Raw genomic sequence first — 18,506 nt, forward strand, 5'->3', positions numbered from 1 at the left:
TCACTGTCAACCTGAGGGTCAAAGCCCTTCACAATTAGAATGCACAGTATAGCAGTATATGTATGGAGAGATATAGATATAGATATAGATATAGATATAGATATAGATATAGATATAGAGATACAGATACAGATACAGATATAGATATAGATATCCACTTGTTCCTTGGGGAAGCTAATTTCTTCCATTTACTCTAGACACACACACACACACACACGCACCGTGTTTTCTCATGTTCCCTTCCTACCCTTAACACCTATAATACTTACTGCCTTCACCTTCTTGAATTCCTACCTGTCATTCAAAGTCCATTCAAGGTGTGTCGTCTTGGGAAAGTCTTCTCTGCCCACTCACCAGCCCTACCATTTTCCTATAGTTGCCATGACCTATTGTTGCCCTCAGGTGCATGTCCAGTCTTTTCCACACTCTGTAAAGCTCTGAGGTCAGAGAATCATTTGTCCTGCTTTCCCAAGCCCCACCCAGGCTGGCAGAGAGCAGTGTACTTCAACATGAGGGGATACATTTTTCCATTTGCTCCTTAGGATCCAGTTAGGCAAACTTTTCTCTACATTGACTGCTGGCTGCTCACGGAATACTGGTTTTTCTTGAACTGCTAAGAAATCTATCTCCCCTCAGACTCATCCTGCCGATATAGCCAGGTGCACTGATCTGACTCGGCATCTTGCTTCCTGATGTAACAGGGAGATCTACTGCTTAGCGAATAAAGACCTAAGTTCTTGCCCGGACACCCAAGGCTCAGTGCCATCCATCTCTCATTTCTAAAGATACCACCTCTTACCTCTCTGCTATCTGTATCTTCTCTTGGCCAAACTGGTTACAAACACAGTCATTTGTAATTCAGAGCTTAAACTTTTAACCTTTAACCTATGTTGCCTCCTCAAAGCCAGGCTTCTAATTCTTTGGACGCACATTTGCTTATGTGCTTCTCCTTAGAATGCATTTTTCTTCTGATCGGACCTCCACCACTCCTTTAAAGGCCAAGTCCATTATCACATTGGTGTCATTTTTTTCCTCTGGACCCTACTCTGTATCACTTTTGATACAACCATATGCTAGTTGAGTAGTTGTCATTTTCTCGAAATTTCTTATAGGCAGCAATTGTTGACATCTGTGTGTCCACCAGCAGGTGTTAGGCAAATATTTCCATCCAACTTTTAATTACAACCAACTTTTAGTCATTGAGAACCTTAGGCCAGTCGGATAAATCAGAAATCCCAGAGAACAGTTACCAGGCAGTTAAGCACGCATCTACGCATCAAGATATCCTTCAGAAGCCAGCTCGGACACTGAAGAAAATCACCATTTCAAGTCAAGTACATGTACGCTTCTGAAAAGCCTCAGCTACAGTTGACCCTTGGTCTAGGCAGAAATCAGTATTAAATCTCCTTATTATCAACCAGCTAAGTTACATATTTGTTTTCTCCTTCAGAAATGGGGTTGCATTTAAGATGTTGACTTTAGGGGCAAAGGTTAAAAAAAATCCAAAACGAGAAATAACCTCCACCCTCCCAATGTTGATATAACTAATACACAGCTGAGACATTCTTTTAAAGGACAGATATTTGAGTACCTACTATGTGTACCGTTCTGACTTCTGATCCTCTGATCTGGAGGTCAATTATACATTTCCTGTCCCAACTAGCATCGTGCCCCAAAGCCAAACTGGTTCAGCATTCTTCAGGGGCATATGAGTATGCCAGCCCCCTGACAAAGGTTCAGACACATTTGGCTTATTTCTGGTGCACTAAATGGTAACGAAAGGAACTTTAGCATCTGTATTACATATTACAAAAGATTAGAACAGGTCTTGGCCTCCTAGTAGGACACCTGAGATATGAAAAATAAATGAGGTCATTTGGGTGAAATGTTTAGAACTATGAGGGCAGCTACATCCAATACGGACACAGTTAGTGGAGGCATTGGTCACTCTCCAGTTGTTTGGGTATGGATTAACTCTGGACCTCAGGAGGAATCACTGTCCTGCCCACATGAGATTTCAATGGTACCTTTAGAGCTAACACTTGTGTGCCTGTGCTGATTTAGAAAGCATCGCCATGTTCTCCTGCTTGACCCTTACATTTAATAGTCTCAAGATATGGAGGAAAGACCGTCTCCTAATTTTCAGCTTGCATGTGTTTATCTCTAGGTTTTAGCTTGCCTGAAGCGCACACACAATGAGAACAAGACCATTTGTTAACATCAGCTTAGCTCCATTAGCTACATAGGGAATTGTACTTTGGAGCAGCTACATTTCTGAAGTAGCAGCACCGAGGAAGTATTTTTATTTTATTTTTAAATTTTTATTTTTAAAAAATATATCTTTATTGATTTCAGAGAGAGGAAGGGAGAGGGAGAGAGAGAGATAGAAACATCAATGATGAGAGAGTCACTGATCGGCTGCCTCCTGCATGCCCCCCATTGGGGATCAAGCCCGCAACCCCAGGCATGTGCCCTGACTAGGAATTGAACCATGACCTCCTAGATCATAGGTCGATGCTCAACCACTGAGCTACACTGGCCGAGCTGAGGAAGTATTTTTAATAACGTCCCATTTCATTTGAATTTTGAGGCAGCTCATTTTACCAATGGATAAAATGGGACTCAGGTGTTATATCTCTTGTCTTAAATGACAATGCTGGGTTGTGAACAGTCATTTGCAGTTCAGAGCCCAAGCTTTTAACCCATAACTTATGTTGCCTCCTCAAAGCCAGACTTCCAATTCTCTACTTCTAGATCACATCCTGGTATTTTTCAGACTAAGGGCATGATCTCTGCTAAGCATCAGTCTCTCATTAACACCAGTCATTCTTAGGACTGTTTTGCAAGGTGGGTGAGGACACTGAAGGTCAGAGACATTGAGTAGCATGTCTAAGGAAAGGCAGGCCTCTATTCTACATTCTTTGCTTCATAAGATGTAGACTTTCTTCTCAATTTCTACTCACTGGAAGGTCCTCCATTGCCAACCTAGTACATACTTCATATAATAGGTACTTAGTAAATATTCGGATAAACACCAAGATTCAGGTCATAAAGATTCATGCTTGACTTCCAGCTCTACCACTTAATGATACTACCTAGGGCAAGCTTATATCTACCGACCTTACTAGAGTTAAAAAATGGAGATACCTTTTCTACCGTAAGTTATTTAAAGTGAAAGTCAAACGGGAGAATGGAACATTACTTCATAAACCATAAAACTCTATAAAAACTAAGTGTAGTAGATTCATTTACCATGATGGAGAGGCCTTCATCTGCACTCTGGGCATGGCATGAAAAACAAAATAAAAAGTTTATAGGTTAGAGAAAACCATCTGGTTCTAGGGTAATGATCTAGTTTACTGGAATAGTTTTTTAAAGAAATAACTGGGACAGTCTCCTAATAAATGGAGATTAATTATGCTCTTTAAAAACCCAGAGGAGAGGAACGGATTTGGAAACGAGGTGATAGTATAAAGCTAAGGAGCACATCGATTTTTGAGATAGCAGGGAAAATATCAAGGTCTGTACCTTTTCACCTTTCTGCTCCCAAGATCCAGTTAAACTGAGCTCTATTCAATGCTTGGCTTTATTATGTCCATGACTGTAGGAGTTCAGATACTCTGTTATGCTTTCCACTGAACAACTGAATTGTAAAACAACTGAATTATGAAAGCTACTCCATGATCATGCGTTGCGCTTGTTGAAATACAGCTGGATGGGCCCTCGTGCTAGAGTCTGGTTCAGCGGTTCTGGGATGGGAACCAAGAATTTGCATTTTTAACAAGTTCCCAAGCGATGCTGACGTAGCTGATCTGGGGACCATACTCTGAGAACCGCTGCCTTAGATGAGTTCTCTCGAGCTGTGAGGTACACACCACACCAACCAAGCGCCCAACGTGGAAGAATGAACTCGCTTGATTGTTAAATGAGAACTTATGGCAGTTCATCTGTCACAAAAACACCCAAGTCTATGTCATTGCAACACTTTGCATGGCATTGCCAGGGAGAAATAGGGTAGCTTCTCACCCAGGGAAAACCTTGAACCACATCCCGCACCCAAACCTCTCCCAGGTTGTGCAGTGTTTCAAAGCTAGATTTCCCAGGATTATTACTTTCTGTGCTACCTGCTCCCTTTACTCTGTGGTTACTTAAAAAAAAAAAAAATCTACGTGACAACCCTCATGCCTTCTGCCTCCTGGCAAGTTCCCTGCAGCCGCACACACCCAGGCTCCCCATTCGCTCAGAATTCTTACCAGTTTAAGGCAGTTAAAGGTCACTTGCCCTGAGTTGTATGTTATGGGAACAGAGCAAAACTGCCAGGCTGCTTCTATATTGAGGCAACAGATTCATGTTCCTGAAGTTTCATAAGCCTTAATCTTTCGCTATCTTCTTGATGATGTCAGAATTAGTTAAGAGTCAGTGAAGTAAGTAGTAGGGTTCAAATAAGTTTAGGAGAATAGGAAAAAGATGACGCAGGTAGAGAGAAGATTCTACCTCACTTCATACAAAAAACTAACTTGCATTTTAGACCAGGAAGCAATGGGTTCAGGTTTGGCTTGCCCTAGAGGCCAGGCTTCCTCCCAAGGCAGGAGAAGGGTCCTGGAAGGGGGACAACCATGGCAACCTGCCCAGCTATGCGGCAGGGACAGCATGGGGCCGCCTGCACTCGGGAGACCTTTTATTTCCAGCCTAGCCCCTCGGTTTAGCACAGACGCTCCCTCCCTTCCTGCTTCCTTCTGCTCTGATGCTGGCTTGAGGGCAAGGGCTGCCCCCCTGTAGGGACTCCGAGTGGGGTGGGGGAGACTTCAAGGAGGCAGAGGAGGTCAGCTTGACCAAACCCCACTGCAGGTTTCTGGGCAGAGAACAGAGAGTAACTTCGGGCTTGTTCTGGCGCGAGCACAGCAAACACTCTGGCTTGGTTAACATTAAGTGCTTGAGTGATCAACATCTTTCAGGTAGACAAGCAGTGTCCAATTTTGACAAAGAAATTCTCCATTCTGTCTTCAGTTCTCACAAAGATAACATAATTCAGTTGCTCAAGGGGCAAAAACAAAACAAAACATAAATGTCTAAGTCCGACAGAATAAGGTATTTTAAGCATGTTAGACAAAGTCTTCCCAGCAAACCCAGGGGTAGGTGCAATTCTTTTCTCCAGATCAGAAAGCTTAAGTACAGAGAGGTTATGCAATTTGCCCAAGGTCAGGTAAGCAGCATTGTTGCGGCCGGGATTCGAACCGAGCCCAGGGGAGGCAATGGGACCTCAGAATCCACGCCCTAAACTGCTACCGGATCATGCTGGGGGGGGGGGGGGCGGGGGGGGCGGGGAGGGGGCAAAAGCTGGCATGCGCTGGCCCTGTGTGTCCACACTCAGCATCATTTGTTCCCCTCATCAGAAGTCAGCATGTTTTTTGAAGAAGAGGAGACTTGCCTCCCTTCTGATTCACACAATCATTAGAGTCAGGAACTGTTCCCATGACTTCGGTTTCCCCGATGCTACAGCTGTTTCTTCTGATTTGGGTCTACCTCTGACCAATTCTGTGGCACGCTCAACGTTAGGGTCACAAGCAGCACCGGGGAAGATGTTAAATGACCACATCCTGTCCCTCGGGTGTTGCATGTTACCAGTCTAGTTCTCATGCTGGTTCTGCTTGGAGGGTAGAAACCTGGTGTGTTAGGTCAGTTACCGAAACCTCTCCAGCCAGTCTGCTTTCAGGCCTTGCTCCCTGGGGAGGAATGTTCTGAGGACCATGAGGACAACTTCACACCCTGGGGAGCTCAGTCAGCAGCAGCCTTCTCAAGGGTTCAGCATCTTAGCTCTGTCCTTAAGAAGAGCATCAATTAAATCCTCAAGTCAGAAGACGCTGAGGAAGAGAAACACATGAAGCCTTCAAAACTATCCAGGTTGAAAATCTCGGTGGTGGCAGGCTCAGGCTCACAGACGTGTGAAGGCAGAATTAGAAATGGAGCAGCTGTACCATTCTGGCTGAGCCACCAAGAACCCACGTCTCCACAAAGCCTCCCGCCAGCCAGGAGCCACTCAGCAAGGCGTTTGCTCTCCTGCTCTCCTAATCTTCAGGTAACAGGCACAGCCAAGCAGGCCGGTAAATATCACCCCCAACCAGCTGAACAGCAGCTTCCAGAGGTCCCACTACCACCTTCATGCCAACGAGTGTCTTCAAGGCAATTCCCTTCAACCCAACAAAGTGACTGAAATCCATTCAACCTTTTAGGCAAGGCAACAAATGAGCTTAATGCATAAGCATTTGAATTTAAAGCTGTAAGAAGTCTTGAGTGGAAATGCAGACTCTGGATTGTCTTTAACAAACTGGGCAAGGTTTTTATCAAGTGCTGTGGCTGCCTTCCCTCCTTATGCCCTCAGGTGAAGATCAACTGTGTCATCACGAGACTGGCAGCTACATATGTGTCACAGTTCAAAGTTGGAAGACGTTCTCTGCCATCTATCTGTTCTGGTCACACATTAAAACTTAGGAGGGCCTAGCTAAAAAAAAAAAACGGTTTCTAGGGCAGTCATCAGATAAGAAGGGACAGAGATGGCAGGGGGAAGGAGAGGGAGAAGTTAAGCTATTCAACAACAACAGGAAAAATAATCCAGTCCGCTTTAGGAGAAAACTGATTTAGAATTTAGAAGAAGACATCTGTCCCAGAAACACACATCGGAAAACACCACGAGGTCTCCTTTGTACATTCTCTAGACGGCCCACAGTGCACACTCAGCGTTACGTCGTGTGGCATTGTTTACCGCCACATACCCAGCACTTCACCCAAAAGGTCCTTCCCCAAAGATTAAGGAGAGCTCAATCCCAAATACTCCTGAATTCTCAAGACAGTAAATGCTTTCTTACAGTGTCATTGAGGCGTTTCTGCCTTCAACAAGAGAGGGACAGAACCTGGGGTGGGCGGGCACCAGGCCCAGAGAAGAGCTGCCTAATCAAGGTCTGGCTGCTGGTATAAGAAACACTCATGGAGCTGTCACCCAGCGTGGAGACAGGCCATTTGGTGGCTGCAATGCTCTCCCATCCCCGCCAGATCCTCCCTCCCCAACAGCCAGTAGATGCTCTGGTGTGGGGAGAGGTCCAGGATACATCCCATCAAAGCCATTCCAAGCGCCTTATCAGATGTCCTGCAGGCATTTTTGTAACTGCCTTCTTTCCCTGCCATTCCTTCGGTTTGAGTTACTTCTGCCCCCTTACTTCTCCCCCACCCCCCCCACCCCCCCTTTGCCTGATTAGGGCCAGAAATTTTTTCATTAAGTCGCTTTATAGCGCAATAACAACATTTACTATTCATGAAGTCTCCCCTCCATAATTTTTAAGTCTTTCCATGTGTCTGGAAGCTTATTTCTGCTCTGCTCATTTTACAGAGCGCCTCTCTTCCTTCCAAACACAAACTAAAAAGAAAGAGGAGAGGGGAGGGGAGAGGGAGCTGGGGTGGAGATAACATCCAGATTCTTTAAGTGTTTTTAATCCAGTTAAATTTCCCTTTGGACTCCACCAGCTAGCTCCCTGCTGAAACGGACGGGGGACCCGGATTCCAAGCTCAGAATTAAGTCCAGAAGAAAGGCCGGCAGACACAAATAACAGAGTCGGCTCTATGCTAGGAAACCCGCTACGCGGCGGGGCGCCCGCTTTAACCCATTCATTCTCCCGGTTCTGGGGTTCCTCCTGGGTCCCGGCCGGCCGCCCGCAGGCAAACGCCCTTTCGCCAGCCGCGCCGGGCGCCGTGGGTTTAAAACAAGTTCGTTCAGTTTCTTGGGCAGATACTTTAATGCGGATGCGAGACAAGGTTCACATTTTTAACGCCGTAAGTTGTCAGTCACCGGGGGGGAAAAGGCTTCTCCAGGGCACAGACCCGGTCCCCGGCCTTTGTCACGGGGCAAAAATAACCAGCCTTGGAGGAGTTGCCCCCGCGGTGGGCAGGCGCCCCCGCGTCCCCGCGCGGCGCGCACACAAAGGGGAGGCGCTGGCCAATGTCACCGGCCCCACATCTGGAGCCCGACCCCGGAGGTAAACGCATTCCAGGGACGCATTCCTGGGATGTCAGGCCGCGCACCGCCGCTCCCCCAAATCTCGGCCCTGAGATGCCCCGACAGCCCCGCGTCTGCGCCCCGAAGCGGGGGGGGGGGGGGGGGGACAGCGAAGGAGGGGAAGGAGGTCGCCTAGATGGAGCCGGGGGAGGGGGGCTGGAAAGCTACTCACAGGCCAGCTAGCGCCGCTGCGCCGCGAGCATGACTCGCCCGCCGAGCCTCCGGGCAGCGCGCAGCCCCCGCGGCCGCCGCGCTTAAATAGCCGCCGCCCGAGCCTCGGCGGCCACTCCCGGCAGATATGGTTGTAATCAGATGCTGGCAGCCGAGGGCTCCCCAGGAATGCGCCGGGATGTTTTTGCTGCCTGGGCTCGGTAACTCCCCCTCAACGTGTCTGCGGAGTCTTCCAAACTTAACTGTTTATTAACTCGCCCGCCGGCCAGCCCGGGACCGGCTGCAGCGCCCCAGCGCCGCCAGCGGGGGGCGATCGCGCGGAGGCGCGCGCGGCGCGGGGGCGGCGGGGCGCGGGGGGAGCGGGGCGCGGGGCCGACCCCCGCCCGCGGGGCCCCGCCGGGCCGGGGAGGGGGCACCTCAGGACAGGAAAGGGAGGGTCGGCGGGGAGGGATGGGACCCCGACCTACCCCGCGCCGCCTCCGCCCGGGCTGCCGCTTGGGGTGATGTGGCGCACAAGCCCTCCCAACCCCCTGGGTCTCCGCGAACAAAGGGCCGCCTTGACGCCTGACTTTTCCTGGCAGGAGGCAGTTCCCAGCTAAGATCTGCTGTTTTTCCGCTGACCCTGTGCTTGCCTCCTTTAAAGGAATGGGGGTCTCTTCCACTGCAGATGGGGGTGCACTCAGGTCCGTGGGAAGTCTGTGTGTGTGTATATGTAAAACTCGCTGTATTTATGTATGAAATATAACCCTGTATATACAGCTATAAAAGCGATACTCCTTTATGAAATCGATATAAACAAAAGTGTTCGTGTCTGTATAGCCTATGTAAATAAGCCATCTATCTGATATAAACTGATTATACACTGGCTCCCCTCGCAGTGCGTGTGCACATACCTGTGTGGACGCATAACGTGACTTTATCTCTACTGATTTCCGTAGCATTTCCTCTACCTCTGTGACCAATGAGAAATATGAAGAATAAAGAATCTGAAAATATTGGGGAGCAGCAGAAGGCACTCCGGGGCATATCTTAGTGAACCTTAAAGAGCTGGGAATTCATTTTCCCATATTCTAAAGCCATGGACACTTGCAAAACATGCCCCAGAAGCTCTGGTGCTTAAGAATCGTGAGACTATTCTCCTGAAAATCGTGCCTATGCCATCTCCCCTTTTTAAAGTCGGAGACAGTGTGTACTGAATGTGAAAAGGCCACACTGTGAGTTGGATGGGAAGGGGTTATTGATTTGATGGAGCATGCAACACACAGTGCATTTGCATTTTACCTCTGGAAACTGGGGGTTCAAATCGGGCTCATGGGACACCAAGGATGTATTTTGTGGTCCAAGCCTGGCCCCGACTGCGAAGCCGCTGTGTAATTTGGGGCAGCTCCATGTGAGTGGCAGCCCCTGCTCTCAAGCAGGTCAGACTTGGAACAAGCAGGGTGCTGGGGCACAGAGCAGCCCAGCCAGGGACATGAGAATCGGCCTCTCCTGGATTCTACTATGTCTGCCACCTGTCATCCCCTCACACCTAGGGTGTGGGACGGGAGGGTTTTACTGACAGCTTTCAACATTCCTCTGATGTCATTTGCTATTATTTTAAAAAAAAGACTCTGTGTGAAAGACAAGAAGTATACCAGCTTTCGTCTTCAGATGGTATTTATAACATTTACGCAGAGAACTTTGATTCTAGCACATCCTAGGACACAGTCCTTGACTTTCCAGTGGGATGGTTCACCTCTTAGGCTAAGTAGCTGCTGATTTCAGGCAAATAAAGGCTTTGGCAATTAAAAAACACAAAAACAAAAACGGGTCTCTATGAACCCTCAATATGTAATACTTTCTCAACACCCCAACCTAGTTTTTTAATCCAAAAACTCCTGCTGAGAAATGTTAACTTATGTTTGCTCTACCCCACCAAATGGAAAGGATTTGTCTGCGAAGCCAGGGGAAGAAAATGATTTCATCTGCAATGAGCTGCAGTTTGCAGAAAGGACTTTGATGAAAACAGCTCATTTATGAGTGGCGGGCTCGCACATACAGCTTCAGATGGACAGCTCTGTCATCCGCAGGAGCCTGAGGAGTCGAGGGGAGAGCTCTATTTGAAGTGCATTTTTACTCTCTAAGGCGCTGATATTGCTTCTGGCAGTACTTCAGTGTCCTGCTCACACGAGGGGGGAAGAAACAAAAGGAAAGAAAACTGATGTAACCCTTCTATCCCTGGTGGAACCCAGTCTCCTGTTCCATTGGAGTTGTCCACTTTTCCATAGGTCTGAAGTGAACAATCCCCGAAAGCTGCAGAATCCCAGCCAAACCCACCCGGACGTTAACCCTGCCTGAACCGGGGTCTTTGCTCAGCATCACTGAAATGAATGTTTAGAAAATTAAGGTGAGGAAAATTCAATGCAGTGTTGAAAACTCTGGTCCTTGCATGACTCCCCCGTGCACAAACCCCAACTGTGAGGGAGAAGGGAAAAAAGAAAACTGACGACTGCATTCCCAGCCTAGGAAAGGGGTAGTTAATCCCGTGATGGCTTGCTGAAGAATGCATGGTTTATTATTAAAGTAATCTCTTAAGATTTTCCTGGAATGTGCTTCCACAGCAACTCTGCCTGCGTGAGCTATCCTCTGTGTGTGTCTTTTCTTCCATAATTAAGCTGGTTTTTCCCCCTTTTAGCTCCCAGATCTACTGCTTTCTCTCTCCCTTCTCCAGACCTCCTTCTACCCTCCTTCCCTACTGCTTTTGTCTCCCTTAAACACCCATTTTTTAATCTTGACATTTCCCATGAGCTGTAAATGGCACTTTGGACCTGGTCATAGGTAATAGGTAAATTGTGCACCTTGATGACTTGCTGGATGCTTCCAGATGTTCAGATCAAGCAAGGACTGGCTGAAGTCTGTGGATCTAGCAAGGTCACATCTCCCCTCTTCCCCCTCCTCAGTGTCATGAAAACATGAAGAGAATTGCTATTGTTCTCAGAAAATGTTCTTTGACCTTGAGAGGTCCTGCATATTTATAGACGCAGAGAAACTGGCCCTACCAGATTTGGCTGTTGGCAAGGCAGGGCAAATATCAGAGGCTTTTCTCTATCTATCTACCCATCTATCTAAAACTTAAAGTCTAAGATCTTTGGAGGGTAGTGCCATTGGGGCCATCCTGCTTTTGTTTGGTTTGGTAGTTGCTTTTGTTTGTTTTCTTGGTCATACCTGTATCCTACCTCAGAACTCAATACTTATTATTTGCTTGTGATATGAAATATTGGTAAAACTCAAAAGGTACTTGAAAAGTTGAAATGTTGTAAAGTGAAGAATATTTAAAAATTCAATATGATACATTCATATAACCAAATACATTTTTTTTACCAACATAAGTTTTTATAATGAAAGTATAAAGTTAAAAAAGAATACTCATATGAATTAGTGGTTAAAATATTATCTTATTTGGAAAGCAAGTTGGAAAATTTTATTAAAATACAAGTACTATAACCTGCAAAATACTAATATTAATTATTATTTTAGCAAACACAGGTAGTTCTCTATCCTATGTATAAAAATCTATCCCCTAGAAATAAACATATGTATATAAAATACAAAGATGTTAATTGTTGCATTGTCCATAGCAGCAGAAACCTGGGAACAAATGATGTTTGTCAAGAGCACAATGATTGAATAAGCTATGATTCATCCGTACTGTGAAATCACACGCAATCTTTTGAAGGAATAAATTGGAGTTCAACCTTGTAATTTGGAAGGATTTTGATTAGGTATTGTTGAGTGAGAAAAGCAAGATATAGAAAAAATGTAAACTACGCTTCTATTCTAGTAATACCGAAAGCAACACCTCTCCCTATAGGTTTGAGGACATGTGTTTGTGTATGTGTGTTTGATGCATGATTATAAGGAGACTAGAGACTGGACTGCAGTACAGATTACTGAGGCCTGATGGGGATCAGAGCAGTCAGCAGAGAGGAACAGGGTGAGCACTGTGCAAAAAGGGAAAGGAAATGAAAAGAGCTTGTATGCGGATATAGATCACATTTATACATCTAAGTGAAATGATATATACACAGGTTTGCACAATTTTTAAAACGCACCAAATTATTTTAAGATAAGGAAAGAGAAAAGTTGTCAAAGAAATCCCATAAAATAGCTTTCATCGATGTGTTTTCCACAAGGTCTTTCAAAAGTGAGTATTCATCGATGTTCTCGAGTTCTAACTCCGTCTCTGGAGCAATAGTTCTTAAACTTTCATGTTCACAACAGACTTCCTGCGAGTTCACTACAAGGACAAATTCCTGGGCCCAGCCCTGAGACCTGGAATGGAAAGTGTGAGGGTAGGTGGGTGGGGGTGTGAAGTGCCTGGGAATGTGTGCTTTTCACCAGCACAACCCATAGAGTCAGATGCTGTGGTCTGGGGACCACACTGAGAGACACTGCATTTCTCCTGTGGTCCAGAGGACACTCATTCTGTTCCCTGAGCAGCAATTAGAACTGTGTGGCAGGGAGAACCACAAGGTTAGAGGAAGGAGGCAGGTGCCATTGTCCTTAGACACTAGCCTTTCTCTCTCCCTTTGGTTGTCTGCAGCCCCAGTGTCCAGGCTCTGGTGGTGGCACCGGTAAGAGCAATGACAGATTCCCCCCCCCTCCCATTTTTGAGCAGGTGAAGGTGACTGTCAACCCCAACCTGCAGCTGACTTAAGGTTACCTAGAAAGAGAGATTATAGGACTCCCACCTCCTGGGACAATCCTCTATTATTCCTTAAGTCACACTACATCTTGGCTTCAAAGGGGCCATTGGAAAATTGAAACTGTATATTATGCACACAACTGCCTCCATGATATAGCAAAGAAAAGTGAGATTTAGGATCAGGTCCAGGTTATAGTCCTGGCCGCATCTCTTACTAACTGAGGATAAGTTACATCATTGCTCAATGACACAATTTCCTTGTCTATAAAGTGGGCATTCCTGGTTCTCCCCTCCCATTTTGGCTTTTGGTGGGATGCAAACAAAGTCATGTTTCTGAGAGGACTTTGGAAAGTTTGAGACTATATAAATACTATAAATTATGTAAAAATTATGCAAAAAAACATTATTACTAGAAAGGCATTCTTGTCCCAAATTATTTATACCCCCAATATCAGACACTCCCTTCTTAGTAATTTCTGTGTTTAGATAACTGTGCTGCTCTGATTGTAGCGGACTCTCCCAAGGCTGGCCCCTTATGTGGGATAGCTCCAGCCCCTGATTTCCTAAGGTGTTAGTGAGGATCACTTTCATGGATCAAGTTCATTCTGCCAGAGAGAGATGAGAGAATGTCTGTCGAAATGGGGAGATTAAAGGCGGGGGGGGGGGGCAGAAAATGAAAAAAATGGGTGCTAAAGACCATCCTCTTTTACTCTGAAGATCTGCTTGTTATTGCTGAGAAAGGTGCCTCACCCTCCACAGACACTCAGTTCCATCCAGAGAGGTGTCCACGCTGCTCCAGCTATGGCCCTGCGCTGCCCCGGGGAGCCAGGGCCAGCTTAACAGGCTCCGCTCTAGACTGAACAGCCACTTGTGAATGAAGGACTACTTGCTGGACTCATTTAATGCTCAGGCTCAAAATCGATTCTTAGTCAGAGAATGGACATAAAACACGCCAGGCATCCAGGGGAATTTAACCTCCTAATTATTTTGAAGCTCATGCATGTGTGTGTACCCATGCTTATAGGCATTTTCTGAGGAGTTGCACCATAGATTTCATTGGATTCTCAAAGGACCCCATGACATAAACAAGGTTAAATTCCATTGCAATATGGGTGTACAACTAAATTCTTCCTATCAGTTTTTATCTGAGGATTTTATCTGAGTCTTTTGTACCAATCTGATATTTGTGTCCTCACAACATCATTGTCAAGCTGGTTAGGGCAAGTAGTCCTTTTTCTAAAAATTAAGAAATATAAGTGCAGAATCCTTGATTTACTTTTGTTTACAGAGATAGGGACAGTGCAAGAGCTATTATTCAACTCTCCGGGAATGATCTAGAACGTTTGGCTCATGCAGTTGTGGCCCAGCCATAGTTGCAGCGCTTAATGACAGCTCTCGGGGTTCCCTGTATCCTGTGTTGGTCTGTCCACACCCGGGAAAAACGTCTGTTGTGGAGACCCCTTCATGTGAAAGACACTGGCAAGTGGAAAGCTGTCCAGAGCAGGGCCACTGGGGCAGTGAGGAACTTTCCTGGGGACTGAGCACTACCGAGGGCTTTGCCCGTGTGGCCTGACTCAAATGGGCAGGTGTAGCCTGGGCAAGAGACACCTTGGGCACGTGAGGTTGGTTAGGGAGGGGAGTCCATGGAGAGTGGAGCTCTTTCCAAATATCCAAAAGCTTGTCACGTGGAAGGTAGACTGGGCTCCTCTCCACCAGCAAATGCCACATCAACATCACATACCCCCGGATATGATACACTGAGAAAGACACAACATCATTTTTTGTGGTATTTGTGCCCCCAAACTGCATAACCTCAATCCAGTCATGAGAAAACCTTAGACAAATCCAAATTAATGGGCATTCCACTTCTGACTTGAGCAGTGCTCTTCAAAAGTCATAAAAGAGTGAAGAATTGTCACAGATAGAAACCTAAGGACGCTCCAAGAGGAAGTGCCATGTGGGATTCTGAACCGAATCCTGGAACAGAACAAGACACTAGAGGAGAAACTGGTCAAATCTGAATAAAGTCTGCAGTTTAACCAACAGTTTTGTCTTAATATTCTTGCCTAGTTTCGATCATGGTACTTTGGTTCCATGAGCTGTTAACATTGGGGGAAGCTGGGTGAAAGGTATGTGTGAACTCTTATGCTACTTTTGTATCTTTTCTCTAAGTTTAAAATGTTTAAAAATAAACAGTTTAAAAAACAAGTTACACACAAAAAAAGATTAGACTCCTGTCTTTGGCCACAGCGGTAGAAAGGGGTCCTCTACTGGGTTGAACAGTGTCTCCCCAAGATTCCTGTCTGCCTGAAACCTAAGAATGGGGCTTATTTGGCAACAAGGTCCATGTAGATGTAATCAGTTAGGATAAGGTCATGCTGGGTTATGTGAAGTCCCACCTCCAGTGAAAACTGTTTAACTGCCTTATGGTACATTTTGGTCCGAATATCTCAGCTTTTTAATTATAGTTCATTTTGCGTTGAGCACAACCCTGGAACCAGTGTGTCTAGGTGTAAATCCCAGCTCCATCGTTTACCAGTAGTGTGATCGGAGGAAAATTGCCAAACTTCTCCTACAAAGTGAGGGAAGTAACAGGACTTCCTTCCCAGTGTTACTCTGAGCTCAACTGTTAACCCGTCTAAAGGACCTGCAGGGGTCATTAGCACACAGTAGGGTGCTGATGATCATGTGAGTTTGCCTGAATGTCTTAAAAGAATTGTTTTTAAAAGTGAATTTGAAAATACGTATACCCTAAGCTTCAGCAATTTCACTTCTAAAAAACTCGAACTCACCTGCCCAGAAATACATCTGAGAATGCTTAGAACAGCAAAGAGCAGAGGCAGGCAAGTGTCCATGGCAGAGCGGACACGTGAGTGGTGGCGCACGCGTCCCTTGGGAATCCTTCAACGACAACAGCAGTGACACGCAGGTACGACCCAGACCCGCTGTGCCAACGGGCATGAGCGGAGAGGGCAGGACAAACGTCAGATGAACACATAAAGCAAGATGCCCTTTCCATAGGGTTCAAATGTGAAAACCAAAGTTTTCTCCTTACCGGGAGACACAACTCTTCATCTGAATGAACGTACAGATGCACGGGAATGACGCAGAAATTCCGGATGGCGCTTTCCTTTGAAAGGAGCAAGAACAGCTGAAAAGGAGCTTCCCTCGTGCTGGTCACTTCCCCCTTTGCAGGCTACAAAGGTGCATATCGCTCCACTTTTATGGCTCTTTATTCAGTGCTCCTCTAGCTCTTTACAGCTATAACTTACGCAGTCCTCATGACCGTCCTGAGAGTCCAAACCTGGACGGTGGCCGGTGAGAGGGAGAAGAGAGCTGAGAGGGGGCAATGAAGGGCCGCTGAGAGGGAGCGAGTCTCTGAGAAAGGTGTCAGAGCGATCTAGGGAGAAGTGGAGGGGTGGCAGGCGTGTGGGTACCGTGTCTTGGCTCAAGACATAAACCGCTGTTCTCTGGAAGAAATGTTGGTGGAAGATACAAGTTATGGGAATGACCCAAATAACCAATAATTCTCAAATAACCGCTACCTGGCTTTCAGGTGGAATGAGTCCATCTCAGTGGAGCTACCCGGATTTTTTCCCAGGGAGAGGACATCATATTTCCTTTGATTAATGTTCAGACTGATCCTGCTTCTCAGCCTCTCTCCTTGGGGACAGAACATTCCTCCAGGTGAGCCCAGGGAAGGAAACCCTGTCACTGGCTTCTGTTGGGAGGAGAGCCGAAGCTCCTGAAACCCATGCGGTGGGCCTCAGCCCCATGCCTGTGGCCTCAGCCTTCTGGGCAAGAACCGAGCCCACCAGAGGGTACCTGCTGCAGAAACCCCGCCTGCGCCAGCGCCGGTGGGCTAGGAGGGGCTGGGGGGGCTCCGCAGGGCTGTGCTGAGCAGGGGGGTTGGGGGGGCTGGGGGGGCTTTGGGTGGAGGGAAAACCTGTCCCGAACTCTGCAGCTGCTGCTGAAAATGCATAAGTCCTACAGTCATTTTGCTGAGGCCACCCAGAAAATGTGCAATCATAAACGTCAAATGTGTTTATCTGTCAAGTAGACATTTTCCGTTATTTTGGTTTATATTGAGGTAAATTTTAAACTAATAGACATTAACTTCATCTACTAATTTGATAACGCTCTCTGTCTCTTCTCTTTCTCTTACTCTCTCTCCATCTGACACACACACACACACCATTATATTTTGTTGTGAGTCTGAGTTATAGGCACTAGTATGCTGGTAAACTGAGCCTTTGAATAAAAGCTCTGATTTATAGTGTTTGCCGATTTGCATGGGCTAACATTCCCACCGTGACTTATTTCAAAGTGCCATGTGATGTCACTGAATGTGAGATGTGCACAATTAGCTCTTAAGAGCACCGGCGCTGGCTCTAGCACACCCTGGTTATAAGACAGGTTCTAGCCTTTTTCTTTCCTGATATGTTGACTACTTAAGACTCTCTTGTCACAATATTCCTGGTCAGTAATAATCAGTCAAATCAATTAATCAATTATCTATAAATGAAGAATATCAAATAAAATCTCTCTGGAACATGGTGTTTAAGGATTTGGACCATTTTCAGGGAAAAGGAGTGGCCAAGAAATAAAAGTACTCATTTGCCTTAAAAAAAGTAAAAAGATCTGGACCACAATGATTAGATACTTAAATACAATAGTGACATTTGTTTTCCTAATTCACACTGTAGTACAATGAAAATCACATGGGATAAAGATGAAGCATATAAAAATTAGAATCGTGGCTCCATGATTAACTATCCATATGGTTAGATAAATTGCTTAACTTCTCTAACTCTTAAATTTCTTATGTGTAAAATGGAACACAATGCTGTGGTGCAGGTTTATTTTGAGGATTAAATGATATAATAATGGGTGTAAAATAACAAATTCCTGGCAAACATCAGGCCCTATGGTAGCTGAGAAAAAGGAAATGGGCAGACTCTTCTCACTTCAAGATTTTCTCAAAAGAATTCTTCAACTTTTGGTTCTTGCCTCCATTGTCTGGGCATGAACACTGACAGGTGACAAAATGCTTGATAAGATAGTAGATAAGTACTGATGGAAGCAACTTCGAACATTTTTATGTTTTATTCTTATCTGATAGTTTCTAACCACCTCTGCTGCTACTAGTGTGGTCCAAACCATCATCATTTCTCAGAAGAATTATCAGAATAACCATGTTCGCTCTTATCCCTCCCACAGTCTATTGTCAACATAGCAGCCCGTGATTCCATGACAAAGTACAACAGTATCATACTTTTGTTTAGAGCACTCCATAACTCCATCTCCCTCAGAGTCAAAGCCAAAGTTCTTCGAAAGGGTCTCCGAGGCAATACTGCTCTGCCCTCCACCCCCTCTGCCTTTGTAACTGCTGCTCTTACGGATCCTCCATTCCCTCCCTCGCTTCACACACCAGGCCCATTCGCATCTTGGACCTTCACACTTGCTACTCTTTGCCTGGACTGTCTTTTTCCAGATTCATGACTAGTGAGTTCCCAAACTACTTTAGATATTGCTCAGATGTCATCTCAAGGAGAATATTTTTGACCATTGTACTGGGTGGAAGAGTGTCCTCCAAAAATTCATGTC

The 18,506-nt window shown here is 45.9% G+C and overlaps 1 protein-coding gene across 3 annotated transcripts in view; it reads right to left on the reverse strand.

The window, feature by feature from the left end:
- The window catches only part of DAB2 (DAB adaptor protein 2), a 48,428-nt gene extending 39,991 nt beyond the window's left edge, over positions 1–8,437 (reverse strand). For all 3 annotated transcript variants that reach the window (XM_081133132.1, XM_081133131.1, XM_081133130.1), the window contains exon 1: positions 8,217–8,437. The gene's annotated coding sequence lies outside the window, so the exon portion shown is untranslated. The remainder of the gene's footprint in view (positions 1–8,216) is intronic.
- Between the last annotated feature and the right edge of the window lie 10,069 nt (positions 8,438–18,506).

This window comes from Miniopterus schreibersii, assembly GCF_964146895.1.
Source record: "Miniopterus schreibersii genome assembly, chromosome: 3".
Classification (NCBI taxonomy): domain Eukaryota; kingdom Metazoa; phylum Chordata; class Mammalia; order Chiroptera; family Miniopteridae; genus Miniopterus; species Miniopterus schreibersii.